Raw genomic sequence first — 16,359 nt, 5'->3', positions numbered from 1 at the left:
AGCTTCTCTGTCACCCTGTGCCATAACTGAGTAAGGCAAAGAGAGCTCAGGTCAGAGGCTGTTTAAGGCAAAAAGAAATTGAGGATCCTGTTGCTTCAAGAGCAATGAAGAACAAGCCTGACTTCACTAATGGATATTTCTGAGTGAATTATGGGCCAGTGCTGCTCCGTCTTCCTGGAATATTTTATTCCTTAGCTTTCAGATGAAAATCCTCCCTTTTAACTAGTATATATAACTATATGTATTTTACCTAATGTTATTTAGGGTTTCCAAGGAAAACACATTCCATTCATACTCAGCAAAAGCAAACCCATATTGTGCTTTAGCTGAATATCAAGCTCAGCTCTCACTTAACAAAACCAGCCTGAGCTGTGCTGGAGCATCAATCCATAGAGAAGTACTTAGGAGGAATAAATTGATTTTCTCATTGCTCTACGTTGGCTAAAAATTATTCGATTATGTATTTAGCTGCTAATGGAAACTCATTAGTAGATTTTCATTTCATGCTTGTTTGCACCTGCAATCCATTTTTCCCTGTCCAAAGCACTGTTTCATTTCGGTTCCATGCTATAAATTTCCTTGCACATAAACTGATAAGCGTCAGCCAAAATTCAGTGTACATGGTCTGAAATAGCTCAGGGCCATCGTTTCCACAACAGCATCATTAAAGCTGCAGATCCCTGGTGATTCAGGGCTACTTGTTACTGTGCATATTGATGGCCTGACTTGCCTGGTTGTTTGCTCATTAGCTTTGTTATGCTCGTTAGTGTCAGCTCCTTGACACTGTCCTGTTGGCTCTGCACTCCCTGCAGCCCCCAAGGCTCCTGGGCATCTCTCTGACCCCAAGATGGGACATTCCCAACTTCAGCAGGGCAGCAGTGAGGAGGTTCCTTCAGGGCTCCCTCATTCCCAATCCCTGCTTTTCTGTGGGCTGGAAATTCAATAATGTTCAGTCAACCCTCAGCTCAGTGGCCTCTTGCTCTGATTGGAGGGATGGGTTTTATCTGTGTGGGAATAACACCCAATTCCCAGCCAATTCCAGCAGCACGACGTGCTCAGTTGGAACTTTTCCTCCCATCCTTCCCCAGCTCCCTGCTGGTTTGCCCTTGGCATCCTCAGGAGGTGCAGCTCAGGAGCAATCAGCCTCTCCTTCCCTTCTGCTGCCACCTCCCAGCAGAAATCCTGTCCACTTTACACTCAGCTCTGCCTTCCCTTTCATCTCCCTGGTGGAGACAGAGCCCAGCTGAACCCCAGCCAGACCCCACACCAGGGAAAAGCAGAGCAGTCACCCCATTTCCCATCCAATATCCCCTCAAGCATTCCCAGCTTAGCCCCAGCCCACCCCGAGCTGCAGCCCTGGCTGAGGCTGAAAGGCTCCTGCTGGAAATCAGGAGTGCAGAGATCAGAGTGCAGCAGTGCCAGCTGATCAGAACCTGCTCACCACTGGCTGTTTGATTTTGGAGTAACCCCCAGCCAGGTCAGTGAAGCAGAACCTGATCGTAATAATGATGTCACTGTTTGCATAGAGAGAAATTAATAAGTTGTTCAACTTCGGCAGAATTGCTGTGAATTGATCCAAATATGAGGACTGAGTCTCAGTGCTGTGCACTAGTGTAACTCCCACACAGAAAAATGCATTTGCTGTAAAAATATCTATTTTGTCAGGTAGCTTAACCCTCTGGGGTCTGCCTGCCTTCCCCACCCCAGTAACCAAGAGTAGAACAGGTCTGAATGTGCTTGTTAAGCAGGCCTGATCAATACAAATCTATTTCTCAATTAACTAGGAGATCCTGGTGTATGTGTATTGCCTGCAGGCCAGAGGAGTTCAGAGGAAAACTGGATTCCAGAATACAAAGTTGTGTTGTTTTTGCTCTGTCTTTTAAATGAGCTTTACCAGCATGCAACTGCAATCCTTGTGAACTCTGCAGATTAAATTTCCTTGCAGTAATGACCACTAGGAATTAGTGAAATGTTAATCTTCCCACCTGCTGTGTATGATTATACACGAGTCTAATCAACCTGATTACAAAAGAAAGTAATTTCTGCTTTTACAGGGTTTTTTGGTTGTTGTCTGCTTCAGTTCATCTTGAGGAACTGTGAAATTCCTTACCTCTGTATTCTAAAGCAAAAATAACGATTAAATCAAAACGTGTAAAGGGGAGCAATGGAGGCTGATAGTAATTGCTTTAGCAGGGATACAGTAATTGATGCTCTGAGGATTTATTTCAAAGCATGGAAGTGAATTAGGAACTTGCTTTATCTGGATTTGCGTCGCTCTGATGAAGTCACTGCCTCTTGCTCTTGGTTTTCAGCTAAACTGTTCTTAATGAGAATGCTAATAATTACAGTGGGACTAAATTGTTTTAGGGATACAAGAGGATGAGAGGCACATTTGGATTTCATTTAAAGCCACAGTCACCCTTCTGCTGCCAACCCTGAAATGATGGGAAAAGGAAGAAATGCACCTGAACCATCAGACAGCTCCTTACTGCACTGGAGGGAGATTGGAAAGACAAGCTAAAAAGCTACATCTGATTGTATTTCTTGGGTTAAATCTCTGTTGAGGCTGTGCCCACCCACCTTGGGAGCAGGTACTGCAGTGCAGAGAGGCTTTCCAAGCCAGAAATCCAAGAAAATCAGTGTATAGATACCTGAAAATACAAGGAATGTACAGTAAGCCACAGCAGATGTTACCCTGCTTCATCCAGCAGTCAAACCCACAGTTTTCTGGGCATCCCAGACCCCAGAACACCTGAACTCCACCTCCTGCTTGCACATGGAAACACCTCAAGTAATCCCTGGGCTCAGAATCATCCCATCCAGCCATCTGATCAAGCAGCTGCTGCTTATCCCAAACCATTCCAGGCTCATGAGCATCACTCCCAGAGCAATGAGATGCCAAATGTCCCCTCAGTGTCCCCAGCAGTGCCTGGGAGGAGCCAGCCCTGCTGGGGGATCTCCATGGTGACAGCTTGTGTCACATCCCTGAGCCACCTGAGCGATCATTTCCATCCTTTCATCTCATCCTCACTTTTCATCTTTGCCTCCGAGTGCATTGGGCTCCTAATGGAGAGGAATTGACAAACATCCTCCTGTTCCTCAGAGGAAAAGCAATTTTTTTCTCATCTACACTCCTGCAACTTCATTTGATGTAGGAAGAGCTTTTGAAGGAAGAGCTGCTCATGGAAGTTAGGAATTTGCCTTCTACACACACAGAGCCAGTTTTAAATTGGGCTGGAGAAGGGGTAAGAAATACCTTGCTAAATACATCCCCAAAAACCTCTAAAAAAGCCAATTTCCCCAAACCTGTGCCTGGGGCAGCCCCAGCTCTCCCACATTCCCAGTTCTTCCCAGCCCTGCTTCTCCCAGTGCAGAAATCCCACTGGAGAGCCCACAGTCACCTCTGCTCCTCCTTATTTCTGGTTATGGCACAGAAAACATATCACAAAATGAACGTGGCTGAATCCAGGCCTTTCAGGATTTGTAATCTGGAGAAAACTCCTGCTGAGATGTCTGAGCAATGTGTCCCCCTCTGCTGGATTGGTGGATGCTGATTTTGGAGGTGCCACAGCCACATCAGTGAAGCCACAGTTCCCTGGGCTGGGCTGTGGTTCCTCCCTCTCCCTCCTCCTCATGCTCTCTAACTCTGTGCTTATTGGAAAAGCTGAACATTTTTCAGCTGGGCTCATTAAAATCTTCAATCCCTTAAACAAGCTGGGTTGTACAGGAATATCCTTGGGAGATGAACCCCAAAGCTGTGAAGGGAATTTTGGAGGTGGGAAAACAATAACCCAGCTGGGCCATCCAGCAAGCTCAGCAGTGTGGGAACTTGTAAAGCAGGAATAAAGACAATTAAAATGGGGTTATCAGCTATGAAAATGCTCCTGAGACACTTTCCAAGCCTGGCCTGAGGGCAGAGGGACAGGCTGTGTGACACCAGGGGGACTGATTGCTGTGCACCACCCACCCAGCACCTGCATTTTGGGGTTTAATCCCCTTCTTTAATCTTGGAGAAATAAATACAATGGATCATGAAAGTGCTGTTCCCAGCACTCTGCAGTCCCTCTCCCAGCACAGTCCCTGTTATCTAACACCTGGTAGGGGATTTAAAAGGAACTCTTCATCTCATTTCAGACATTAGCGCTAAGTTTAGCTTCTGTAGGTAACAGTTTCTGTTTGAACTAATAAAGAGGTATGTTTAGAATCTCAGGGGCACACTCTCTGCTCATTTGAAACAAATGAGGATTATATAAGGAGGAACAGGAGCTACAAATAGGATTCATAAAATTAATTGGCTCGAAGGTGCAGCAGAGTGGAGCCATTAAAAGTGACAAGTGGCCACAGCGTGTCATTCCCCTCGGACAGCCCTGGGGACAGCAGGCCAGCCTGGCAGCACTCAGCACTGTGTTCCTGCAGAGCCAGCAGCCCTGGCACCACTGCCACCCTCCCAGAGGCTCTCCAAGAGCTCCACCTTGTCCCCATTTCTGTGGCCCCACAGGAGCTCAGCCTGCCAAAGGGCTCAGGGATGCTGCAGCCAAAGCCTGGAGCAGCAACCTGCAGCTTCTGCACCCTGCAGAGAACCCCACAGGGCTTCTGATGGACCCCAAAACCCCAGCTCTGCCTCGGGGTTCCCAGGGAGTGAAACCCACTGTCTCTCTGGCCACAGCTGGCAGAATTGCTGTGCCCAACCCAGGGCTGCCTGTGCTCTGCTCCAGCTGCTGCTCCAGCCCAGCAAACAGTGGGACATGAATTGATCAGAGCAAACTGCAAAATCCAGCTGAGGAGATGGTGGGATTGCTTGCAGGAGCCTGTCTGAGTCCCTGCTCCTGGGAGACTCTGGGACAGGGACAGGGACAGGCACAGGGACAGGGACAGGGACAGGCAGTGGCTCCCTCACCATCCCCTGCCCTCCTTGCTGCAGGATCACTTCCAGCTGCCACACTCCAATGAGCTACAGCAGAACCTTGGGCTGAACCCCCTAATTGCATTTAAAGCACCTGGATTTTTGTAGGTATAAACCTCCTGAAACAGCTTCCCCATGTTCTCCCATGCCAGAGCTCCCTTTAGTCACAGAGCACTGAGCTAAGTGCACTAAATTCAGTTCCCATCACTAAACCCGACCTGAATTAGGCTCTGACTGTCCCTTTCATTGCAAAGCATTATAAAAACTCACCCTAAGCAGTGATAGATAACTAGAAAATAAGTCCACAATCCACCAGCAATTAAAATAAGCGGCAGTAAAACTTCTCTTACACCTGATGAACAGCAGTAGTAGTGGCAGTAGTGGAAGCTCCTGGTATTCCTGAGGCTGTCCTCCATTCCCATGCAGCCTGTGGTGCTTCACACTGCTTGGAAGAGTCACCAGAAAGCCACCCACTCCTCCTGGGCTCTGTGCTGCTCTTCACACCCAGATTTAGGAGCAGCAGTGATCCCTGAATGCATTTTTCAAAAGAACTGGGCCATGCATGTGTTTTCTAGATTATCCCCCAGCACGAGCTAAGATTAAAATCTCCTCTAGATTTCAGTGTCTGGGAGCCTTGCAGCTCTCCACACACAGCTGCTATTTCAAGCAGTGAAGGCTCTCCCTGTTGATAATGCTCTATTCTCAGGTGTCACCTGCTCCTCGGTGCCACCCCAATGGAGTGACAGAGGGAGCTGCTGGCAGTGCAGGGGATCACAGCTCCTCGTCATTCCCATAGGGACACAGGAGCTGTCACACCCCAGAGTGGCACCCACTGCTGCCAACCACGCTGGCACTGCCACCTCGTGCAGCTCAGGTCATGCTGTCAAAACAGGAGCTCATTTCCATACCTGCTATCAGAAAATCAGCCAAAATCACTTCTTCCCTCGTGGTAAAAATGTTTTCGCGTTGAAGTTTTCCCATTTTTCTAACATTATTTTTGGCAGACATTAGAGAAGAAGGGAATGATGTTGTGATACTTTATACAGTGCCATATCTGGGGGAAAAACCCTGCCTCTGTGTGTGTGTCAGTGTAAACACACAGCATTTAGCACTGAGCTTACACAAACCTTGCAAAATGTCCAACCTTTTCCCTGAAATGTCGAAATCTTGTCACACATCTCACCAATGGCCATCACACTGAGTATTATAGCACCTGATGGACCTTAGGCTTCGAGGAAAATAAATTGAAAAGTAAATTTTTGGAGAGAAAACAGTGGGAGAGTCTTCAAGATGTCACTGGAATATGGCCATCCTTGAGGGGTGTTAACAGGAATCTCAGGCCATCCAACTTGAGACAAAGTGAGATGGGTGACTCACCACAGTGACAGTTTTTGAGGTGGTGTACAGGTGGAAGGGGAAAAATAGGGATATTTTGCAGGCATGGTAGGAAGACAAGTAAATATCCAAGGAAAAAAAACCATTGGAGCTGGGGAAGATGAGTCCCATTGGGAAAAATAGGAAAAGACCTCTGGAACCATCAGGTACAACCATCAGCTCAGCAGCACCACATTCACCACCAAACAACTTCCTCAAGTGCCACATTCACACTTTTTTAACACTGCCAAGATGGAGATTCCACCACTGCCCTGTTCCAATGCTTGACAATCCTTTCCATGAAGAAATTTCCCCCAAAACCCAATCCAAACCTCCCCTGGAAGCACTGAAAGCCTTTTCCTCTTGCCCTGTCCCTTGTTCTGACAGGATCCCAAAGAGTTCATCCCCTGCTGTCCCAAGCCAGGCTCTGATTACCCAGCACAGCCTGATATTCCCACTGGCACCATCCCAGGGTGGAATTGTGCCCAAACTGACAGAGAGCAGCACATGGCACCTTCAGTTCAGCTGAGCACCTTGTGCACTTCCTTACCCAAAGTAGGTGACCCATTTCCCACAGGTTTTATTGGGAGCATTTCATTCTCCAGCCCTTCCTCCTGGAGGGCACAGCCACTGTTTTCCTGCAGAAATGGGTTTGTTCTGCAGCCACGTGCAGCAAAGCCATGGCATTTCCCTTCCTGCCCCCACTGCACAGTCCCTGGGGGTTTGGAGAGCCCAGATCCAGGGCTGCTCCTCCCTCTCCACACACGCAGCACTGTTCAAACACATTTATGGGGTTTTGAATGTGTGTCTTCAGCTGGAACCTCAGAGCCAAGTGCAGGGGGTTTATCTGGTGGTAACAAAAGCCTCGTGGCATTTCTTAGAATGAAACCTGAGTTTAGCAATTATTCATAGCCTTACACACATTCCTGCAGCCAGTCGAGCTGACTTGGCAGACTGCAGCTAATTGGGTTTACAGCAGAATGAAGCTTTGATTGAAGTGCTTGCTTAAAACAAAAATATTCCACATCCCCCCCACACCCCTGCTAACATTACTCTGGAGCAGGTAAAACAACCACCCCACATCTTAGCAAAGGAGAAATGCAGGGATTTGTGTGGCTTTGCCAAGCAAAGACCCACGAGTGAATAATTGGGAGGGTTTGATGTGCTGTATTCTGATCCATAATTCAGCGGCACAACGGCTGACATTTCTGGCTGCTTGTGAAGTTCACCAAACCCCTGCAGTCACCAAGGGGAGGAATCCTGCTCAGGGAGCCAAGGTGGGCATGGAACAAAAGGTGGGAAGAGAAAGGCTCCCAAGGTAATGCACAAAAACCTTGGAGAATGGCAATGAATGTAGCCTCGAGTTTACCGAGTCAATAATTCAAATTCCACCACGGTGATTTATGACAATAAAAAGACATATTTAATGAGCCCAGCAGCAGCAGGTGCCTGTATTTTCACATGTTAAGGGCAAAAATCAAAAGGCAGAAGCTTTTACCTGCTTCATGGTCACAGTTTAAAATAAAATAAAAGCTCTTCCCTGCCCATTAGGGATGTGCTGTGCTCAGCAGTTTTGCTGCTCCAAGGAGGGTCCTGGGGATGTTCCCTGCACCATTCCTGCTGGGGGCTCCAATTTCCACGTGGAGAATCCTTCCAGGCTTTCTGGCCAGGGACACCTCCCACTGTCCCAGGCTGCTCCAAGCCCTGTCCAGCCTGGCCTTGGACACTGCCAGGGATCAGGGGCACCACAGCTTCTCTGGGAATCTGTGCCAGAGCCTCACCACCATCACTATAAAAAAAATTCTTCCTTCTAACTATGCCAAATCTGCCCTTTTTTAGTTCAAAGCCTTGATGAACTCTTATTTGTGTTGTATTTCATGCCCTTTCTGTCTGGAGGGGTTTATGGATAACCAACACCTGCAGAGAATGGCCTGGCTGATGCTGAGCATCATTTCATCCCTCAGGGAGAACCCCTTACCTTCAGCCAGATTTAGGGACAGGCAGCAGATGGCATTGATTAAAACAGGCTGAAGAGAAACCACAGAGAAGGGAACTTCGAGGTGGAAAACCCACTGACCTGAGCAGTGTGGGGAAGGAGCTGTGCCACACTTTCTCCCTGCCTTCAGTTCTTCTGCCTCTCTGTTTTACTCGATGTTTGAGAAGGAAAATTCAGTGTTCAAAACTGCTGCTGTCCCCACGTGCTTCAGCAGTCAGCATCCATGGGGCTGGGCTGTGCCAACATCCCCACCTTCCATCAACTCCCACATGGCTCATTGGGGGAAAACACCTAATTAAGAGGAGAAAATGAGATTTTTAGGAAGCAAACCTGACTTTCTGCGGAGGCAACATGTCCTACATCACAAGAGGAGCTGAGCACAGGCAGAGAGGGGCTTTGAAGGGAAACTGCTGCCTCAGAGTGCCGTGAGCTCTCAGAGGCTGAGACTTCCCAATCCCCCATTTCACACTGTGTACCTCGGCAGCCTGACAGAAGGATTCCCCCGGAGAGGCTGGGGAAGGAGCCCTGCTGTACTCACACAGAGCTCTGTCACATCAAAACATCCAGCAGGCAGTGATGGCACATCAGAGCAGCTGTACAGCTGTGAGCCCAGCCCCTTGTCCCTCTCCAGATGTGAGCTGGGGTAATTCACCCTGCACAGGTTAATGAATGATTCTGCTGCTTCATCACAGCCCCAGGGGGGGCAGGGGGAGGGCTGGGAGTTCACACTGGGGCTCTGAGAATAAACAATCCAAACTCCTCTGAAAACCCACAACTGATCCATCTAAAGATGGGAGTGCAGCCTGTCCAGGGGACCAGGGAGCTCTGAATGCTCTGCACACAAATCCCACAGTGGTTGGGATGGAAATGACCTTAAATCCCATCCAGTGCCACCTCTGCCATGAGCAGGGACACCTTCCACTGTCCCAGGCTGCTCCAAGCCCTGTCCAACCTGACCTTGGACACTTCAGGGATCAGGGGCAGCACAGCTTCTCTGGGAATCTGTGCCAGTGAGGGTTTTGTGTCTGTTTGTGTCTGCTGAACCAAGCCATGACCTTACAGAGTGAAATTATCTCGTGAGGTTATTTAGTGAAAGGACAAGAGAGGTAGGAATGACAATGGAATCAGAGGGCAGGGAGAGCCTTCCCTCAGGTGTGTGAGTGGTGAATCCCACAGTGCTCCACAAGCCCCAGGGAAAGGCACTGAGCTGTTTCCACCAGCTGGAAATTCCCACTCCTCCACATCAATCCACGCAGAGGAAATGCAGCCCTGCAGCTTTTCACATCTCCATCCCCAGAGAGCTCCACCCAGACCTGCTGTGCAGGGGGAGGTGACACCAGGCAGGAGCTCCCAGAGCAGGGGACAGGGACATCCATCACCCTGGGTGCCACCTCCCAGCCCAGCCAGGGATCCACAGCCACCACCACGTGTCACCCACAGATGTTGCCATGGCGATTGGAAATCATTAAAAATAAATAAACTCATTTTTATGACACAACTCCTAGAGCTCCTGGCTTCTGCCAGGAGTTTAAATCTGGCCTGTTTGGTTAATTTGATGGGATGCCATGAATGAAGGCCTGATTGGAAACCACAAGTCATTTTTCTCCTTGGGAGAGTGGATAACTGAGTCTATTAATCCAACAATACATTTAAGCTGAGTTATTGTGACAAGGGACTTCCATTATCCATTTCATCGAGTTGCAAACTGTCAGAATAAATCTCAGGGGGTTCAGGAAAAAAGCTGCCTGCCTTTGTTGGCTGTTTTTATATGCCACAACAGTTTCTTTTGGTTCACTTTAACTCATGATACTGTACAACCATACAGGGGGAGCTCACAGGGAACCTGCTACAGAAAATGGCAACTTTACTGTCATCAAAGTTATTAAAAAAGGAGCCAGGATGGTAAAGTTTGACCACCTGGCAGTACCTTGACCTTGACCTTAACAACTCTTTACATCCTCATGCATTTCTGGTTTTCACCATAATTGGTTCTCCTTTGCAATCAATTAACACCTGCAAATTAAAAAGGGCTTTCTTAAAGCTCTGGTTTTATCTTGCTTGCAAAACTCTTAACCAGTTAAAACTCCTATAACCAGAGATTAGTCAATATAGAGCATAAAACAGAAACAAGAATATCCAGCTTAAGATGTCAAGCTGGAATTCAGAAGGTGGCATTCAATTTTAGGGCTCTACCAGTGACTTAACTGAAAGGCAACCTATTCTCCCACCAGTTCTGCAGATGGTGGGATTTCTTTATTATCCTTTCCTTGCTTGTTTTTGTAATTAAACCTCTTCTAGAAGAATACTATTTATTGATGGAACTGGTCATGAAGTCTGGAGGGCAGAAAGGTTGGAGAAGAGGAGGAGGAGGAGAAGGAGGAGGAGAAGGAGGAGGAGAAGGAGGAGGAGAAGGAGAAGGAGAAGGAGAAGGAGAAGGAGAAGGAGAAGGAGAAGGAGAAGGAGAAGGAGAAGGAGAAGGAGAAGGAGAAGGAGAAGGAGAAGGAGAAGGAGAAGGAGCCAGTGTCACTCACAGCCTGAAAAACAGACCTGGATAATTCCCAGTGAATTCCAAGCCCATGTGCTCACACCCAGCAATGAAGGAGGAGGTGACACCATGCCAAGAGCTGCCTGGGGAGTTTGTTTTTCATCTGTCCCCCCAGCTGCAGCCCTGGCCAGTCCCCCCCGGAATGGCACCTTTGAGGTTTCTCCTGCAGCACTGACACTTTAACCCCAGGGCAGCACTTGGTTGTCAATTATTCTCCTCAAGTTTCATTTCAAAGCCCCTGTGAGCTGCAGGAAGCCCTGAGAGAGGGAGATACATGCACAGCAACACCCCCCACTCTCTAATTACAGCCTTTACAGATAAATATTAGTTTTGAGAAGTGAATTTTCAAGGTTTTTAAGCTGTGCTCAAAGCTGGCTCTGCTCCCATGCAAAACACACACAGAAGTTCAAAACCCAAGTGCACTGGAGGGAAAAAAAAAAGAATAAAATCCAACTCAAGTGTTTGTGGAGGGCAGAGAAAGTTTGGGAGGCAGCAGAGTGGCAGCTCTGGATTGGAGTGCAGGGGACATGGATGGCACTGGGTGAGCTGGGTCAGAGCTGGGGACCAACAGCACCTTCAGGATCCTCATTTCCAGGAGCTGCAGCTCCCTGAGCCAGGGAGCCCAGCTGGATGGACAGACAGAGCTGCAGGCTTGGGAAGGAAAAGGAGCTGTGCTCTGTGCTGGGCTGAAACCAGGATTTTGGCCAACCCTAGTCCATGTAGGAATATATAGAATATCTCAAGCCTTGCACCCAGGGACAAGGACAAAAGGGAAAAAAAGTGTCTTAAAGTCCTTTTACATCTTGGATTGATTCCTTTTAAAAGGATTTGCGCTAAGAAATAAACGTTGTGACTTCAACTGCTTCTAATTCCACCCTCTCAGCACTATTGCTGGGAAACAATGGAAACTCTAATTCCTGCTCTTCCCCAAAGCCATCGTTTGCTCTCAGGAGGTGGTCGGCAGCTCAGCACAAAATGTCAGTGTCACAACTTCACAGCTCCAGCCTGCTTTTGATCAGATCTGGGGAGTGAGAAGAGATGCAAGATGCTCCTTCCCTTACTGTCACTGCAGAGTATTCATTAGCTTTAATTATTTTTTCGGTTCTAGGGGGAACCATTAAAAAAATTAATCACAAATGGAAGGAACAGCAGCCGTATGTGGCCATAAAAAGCCAATAAAGCATTTTAGGATCCACACTTGTTATGATTTACACTCCAAACAGGACTAGGAGTAGCATATGGTGATTGCCAGGAAGTAACATTTATTATAAAAACACAGAGATTTATCTCCCAGCTTGCTCGGATGCAAGAAGTTACATTTACTTTAACAGATATTCAAATTGTTGTAATACCAGAACTGGGTTGGGGATTTTTTTTTGTACCAAGCCAGGTTACTGCAAACCTCAGCTTGTTTTTGCTATAAATATATCCCTTAGCTGACTGATTTTACAGATGCCAGCTGGACATCCCTGGATGCAGGAAGGGTTTAGGCTCAGGTCACCTCCTGCTCTGGGCCACCAGCTGTGTCACCAGCAGGTGCCACCTCTGACTCCAGCACTGAGCTCCACCTGCCCAGCAGGACCCTCCCTTTAGTTCCAGGTTTGCTTTAATCTCAGCATCTCAGAATTAGCAAATATCTAATTAATACCTGTAAGCAAGGTGTTGTTTTTACAGTAAATAAGAAAAATGGTATGTAAAATGATCACCTTAGTTTCTATTTGCTGGCTGAACACAGGGAGGAACATCAGGAAAAGCAGGAATTTACAGCAGAGACACATCTCCAGGAAGGTGATACAAATATTCTGGAGTGTTCCTATTAAAATCTGGAATTCGTGAAATGTTAACATCTATTTTACTGTTTATTTTAACAAATATTTTACATCTATTTTATATAGTTTCTATGGAATATACCTTGAGGAATGGGACAGGATTAGCCATTAGGGGAGGTGACACAGGGCTGGCTGGGCCCAGGGGAGATGGGACATTTCCCCTGGCTGAATTCATGAATCCCACTGGATTTCAATCCCAACACCCACCAGGGAAAAGCCTCTCAGGACACAGCCAAGATCTGCTTTTAGGGGCTGTGGAAGGGAATTTGGAATTCACACTAAGTGAACTGCCTCAATAATGAACCAGAAGTAAAAGAGTGCTGGATGGCAATGACCTCTCCTCCTTTATTTACTGTCCAATTCAATATTTTTAATTCCCCCAATCCAATCCACAGCAACCCACACCAATATCCTGAAATGTCAGCCCAGCCACAATCCCTGCAGGCACAAGGACATTGGGAAGGGCTGGTTTGTTTTAGGGAGGCAAAGCCGAGGCTCAGAGCAGTGACAGGGAGTCAGGACTAAACCATCACACCTTCCTGCTCTAAAAGGAGAAGTTGCAGTGCTGAGGGTTCCTCTGGCAGCCCCACTGCTGCTCCTCCTGGCTCTGCAGCCTCCTCCTTTCCCTCTCCAGTCTCATCGTGTTTGAAGTCTGGGAGACTGAAAGGTCAAAGTTGTAAAATAACTGCTGTAAAATAACTGCCTCCTCCTCCTTGCTTCCCTCCAGCTCCAGGGAATGCAAGGAGTGGGTTTCCAGCTCCTCTGAAGGAAAGGTAATCGTTCTGCCTCATCTGCCTCACCCTTTCCAGAGGCAGGAACCACCTTGCCATCCCCTCTCCTTGTCCTGCACTGGAATTCTCCATGCTCAGCTCTGCTGACACTCACCTGCACACAGAGATATGAAAAAACATCATCTTTAGCCTCTCCTCCAAAAAAACCCCACACAGACAGACAAACCAACAGAACCTTCCTGAGAAATGGTCAGAATTACCCTTAGGAAGAGCTGAAGATGATAACACTTCCACCAGAGCTGCTCCAGTGAGTGCTGAGGAGCTCTGCTTGGTGCCAACAGAGATCCAACACTGGAACACACAGCAGATGCCAGGCTGACAGCAATCCCTGTTTCCAGTGCAATCCCAGTGGCTGTGGAGAGCAGGGAGTGACAGGATTGGGGTATTTATTTCAATTAAGTAGTACAAAGCATCAGATCTAACCAGAGCTGAAGGCGAAGGATTTGGTTATTTAGAATTAGCCTGCATTAGAATTACAGTGGCTCTATAGTTCTATATTGTGCTCAGACATTATATGGAATTAGTCACAACAGGGAGAAAGAATCAATCAGTCCTGGCTAAGGAATTGAGATAATAATGACTCATTTGACGAGATTGCTCTGGAAAATTAATAATGACGGCAGTAATTACTAACCTGGGATGGCTGCAGTGCTCATTATTCTCCTTTTGCTCCATTGAATGTTAAGTATTATGAAGACATTTGTTGGAGAGTTTTGTCTGCAGCTTTTCATCACAGCAAGGGCTCTGAGGTCCAAGATCTGTCCCTCTGTTCCACTGCCTGGGCCACCAGCCCAAAGCAGCTGGAATATTTGATGTGTGGCACAGAAAGCAGCACAGAAATCACTGATAAGGGTTAATTTGATGTCTGACCTGTGGCACCTCTGCAGCCTTTGCTCACCTGCCCCTCACTCCTTTGGGGAGGGAAGTGTTGATTCATCACAAAGATCTCCCTGGTTCATTACCTGCTTTATTACCTCAGTGTTAGGATCCACCTTTATGCTGAAAAAGCTGAAATTGGCACTTTTAGGGTCATCAAACCCTTCCTCTGTCAGGGACACACCTCAGAGCCCAGGGAGCTGCAGCTCCTCCCCAGCAGCCCAGAGATGCCCAGGCCAGAGACACTCCAGCTGAAGAGCTGATCCAGAGCACCTTGGGGACAGAAAATGTTCTTTAATACAACCACGGTGAGAGATGGGCTCTGAAAAGCCCTGAGTGGCAAACAATGAGCCAGCTGTGCTCTCAAACAGCTTCTCCACAGCCCAGAGTGCCCTGCAGGACTGGTTGTGTTTGAAGTGGCTCTGCAGAGGGTTCTCCTTCTGTTGGGGAAGCTCCTGGAACAGGCAGGAGAAGGAAAAGAGTTCCTTATTAATTCTGAATGGAAAGAAATTTCTAATTTTCTGAACAAGGCTGAGGTTTCTCACTCAGAGCAGCAGCAGCTCCCCCCTGGATTGAGGAATTTTGAACCTTTCTTCAGCTTTCCCAATTATTCCCATTTTTATGCCAAATTGTTTTTCCCAAAATTGTTTTTTGGGATTGTGCACCTGGAACAGCCTGGGTAACCAAGGAGTCTGAGCAATACAATTCTACCTTAAAATCCCAGTTTCTCTTCTGCACCTCTTTTCCCCCATTGCCAGAACAGATCCTGGTTCCTGATGAAATCCTGTAGAGGAAGTGGGATTTGGATCTCCCAGGGTTGGTGCCTCATGATCCAGTGGTTCTATTAATTTATTTAATTAACACAGGAGTGCAGCAATACACAAAAGGCTACATTTGCTCTAAGCTCTGCCCACTGCCTGAATATTTAAAAAATAACCATAACTAGAGCTCACCTCTGGCATTTCTCATCAGATTTCACAGTGTTTAAGAGATAAGGTCAACGAAATGAAATGAGATGCATCAACTCAACAGGAAGCCGAGAATTAAAAAGCAGATTTTGCAGCCTTTAACCTCCCAGGACAATGTGAGCAGAGAGCTCTCCCCAGAGCCAGCAGGTCCATCCTGCTGCCCCCATGCCCTGATTGCAGTCCCACAGGGAACCACTGCATTTCCCCAGGGATCCAAGAGCAAACAGAGCTTTCCCAAAGAATTCAGCACACCATCCTGCTGGATGCTGAGCTCTTCTGAGCTTCAGGATGGAGCTGCTTCTCACCAAACACTTCCCATCAGTGCTCCCAGCAGGAAGGGAATTATCTGGGACTCTGACTTCAGCTCCAAGTGCTGAGTGCTGAAGTGGCCTGAGGAGGTGAGGAATCCATGTGTGCCAGGCCAGGGATGCAGAGGCTGCTCTGCAGCACAGAAGTCTCTCCCAGCAGCACAGTAAATCTCAGCTACGACTGAAACAGGCATTGACAGAGTCCCCTCCACCTGGGGATGTCACCGGTGAGCACATCTCGAGAGCCAAGCCAAATTTAGTGCCTTTGCCATCGTGCCTGGCTGCAGCACTGCACATGATCCATGGCTGCTCCTGCACTGCTTTCTCCGGAGTCAACCAAATTCCTGTTCACCAGTGCAGGCAAGCTCCGAGAGTTAATGATTGTAATTACCAATTGAACAGACTCAGAATGCTAATCTATTATAAAGTGGCCTGTTAATTGGTGTTAAACTGCCATTAACCTGCCATTTCCCGTGTCTTCAAGCTGACCTGGAGCACAGCACCGTGGAGAAGCCAATCCATTCCTCATTCCTGACAATCACCGAGTGCAGATTTGGAGAAGAATTAGGAATAAAAAAATCTACATACCTGGAATGGAAGTCTAACGAAGGAAAACCTCATTCTGGTGCTTTAAATTACACTCTTTTGGTAGTGTAGGACTGTGTTTGTCCATGGCTTTCCGTGGAATGCTGTGTGCCTGTGGTTTCTCCTGGAACTGGGCTGTGCCAGGATGGATTGGCATTGCCATGAGGGCTGCAAATCTGCAGCT

At 47.6% G+C, this 16,359-nt stretch overlaps 1 long non-coding RNA gene across 2 annotated transcripts; it reads right to left on the bottom strand.

Annotated features, from left to right (window-relative positions):
• Positions 1–8,527: 8,527 nt before the first annotated feature.
• On the bottom strand, positions 8,528–16,338 carry LOC146431523 (uncharacterized). Of its 2 annotated transcripts, none has more exons than XR_014854674.1 (6): positions 14,073–16,338; positions 13,639–13,790; positions 13,448–13,532; positions 13,183–13,307; positions 12,525–12,641; positions 8,528–8,564 (listed from the first exon to the last, which is right to left on the bottom strand). It is a non-coding gene; the product is annotated as an uncharacterized LOC146431523 (long non-coding RNA). The 2 variants fall into 2 exon arrangements; XR_014854675.1 differs by having other exon boundaries at positions 13,448–13,561; positions 13,667–13,790.
• Positions 16,339–16,359: the final 21 nt, after the last annotated feature.

This window comes from Lichenostomus cassidix, chromosome 12 (genome assembly GCF_008360975.1).
Source record: "Lichenostomus cassidix isolate B80296 chromosome 12, HeHo_3.0, whole genome shotgun sequence".
Classification (NCBI taxonomy): domain Eukaryota; kingdom Metazoa; phylum Chordata; class Aves; order Passeriformes; family Meliphagidae; genus Lichenostomus; species Lichenostomus cassidix.
Note: the sequence above shows the minus strand (reverse complement) of the source record. Positions and strands in the feature narration are given on the sequence as shown.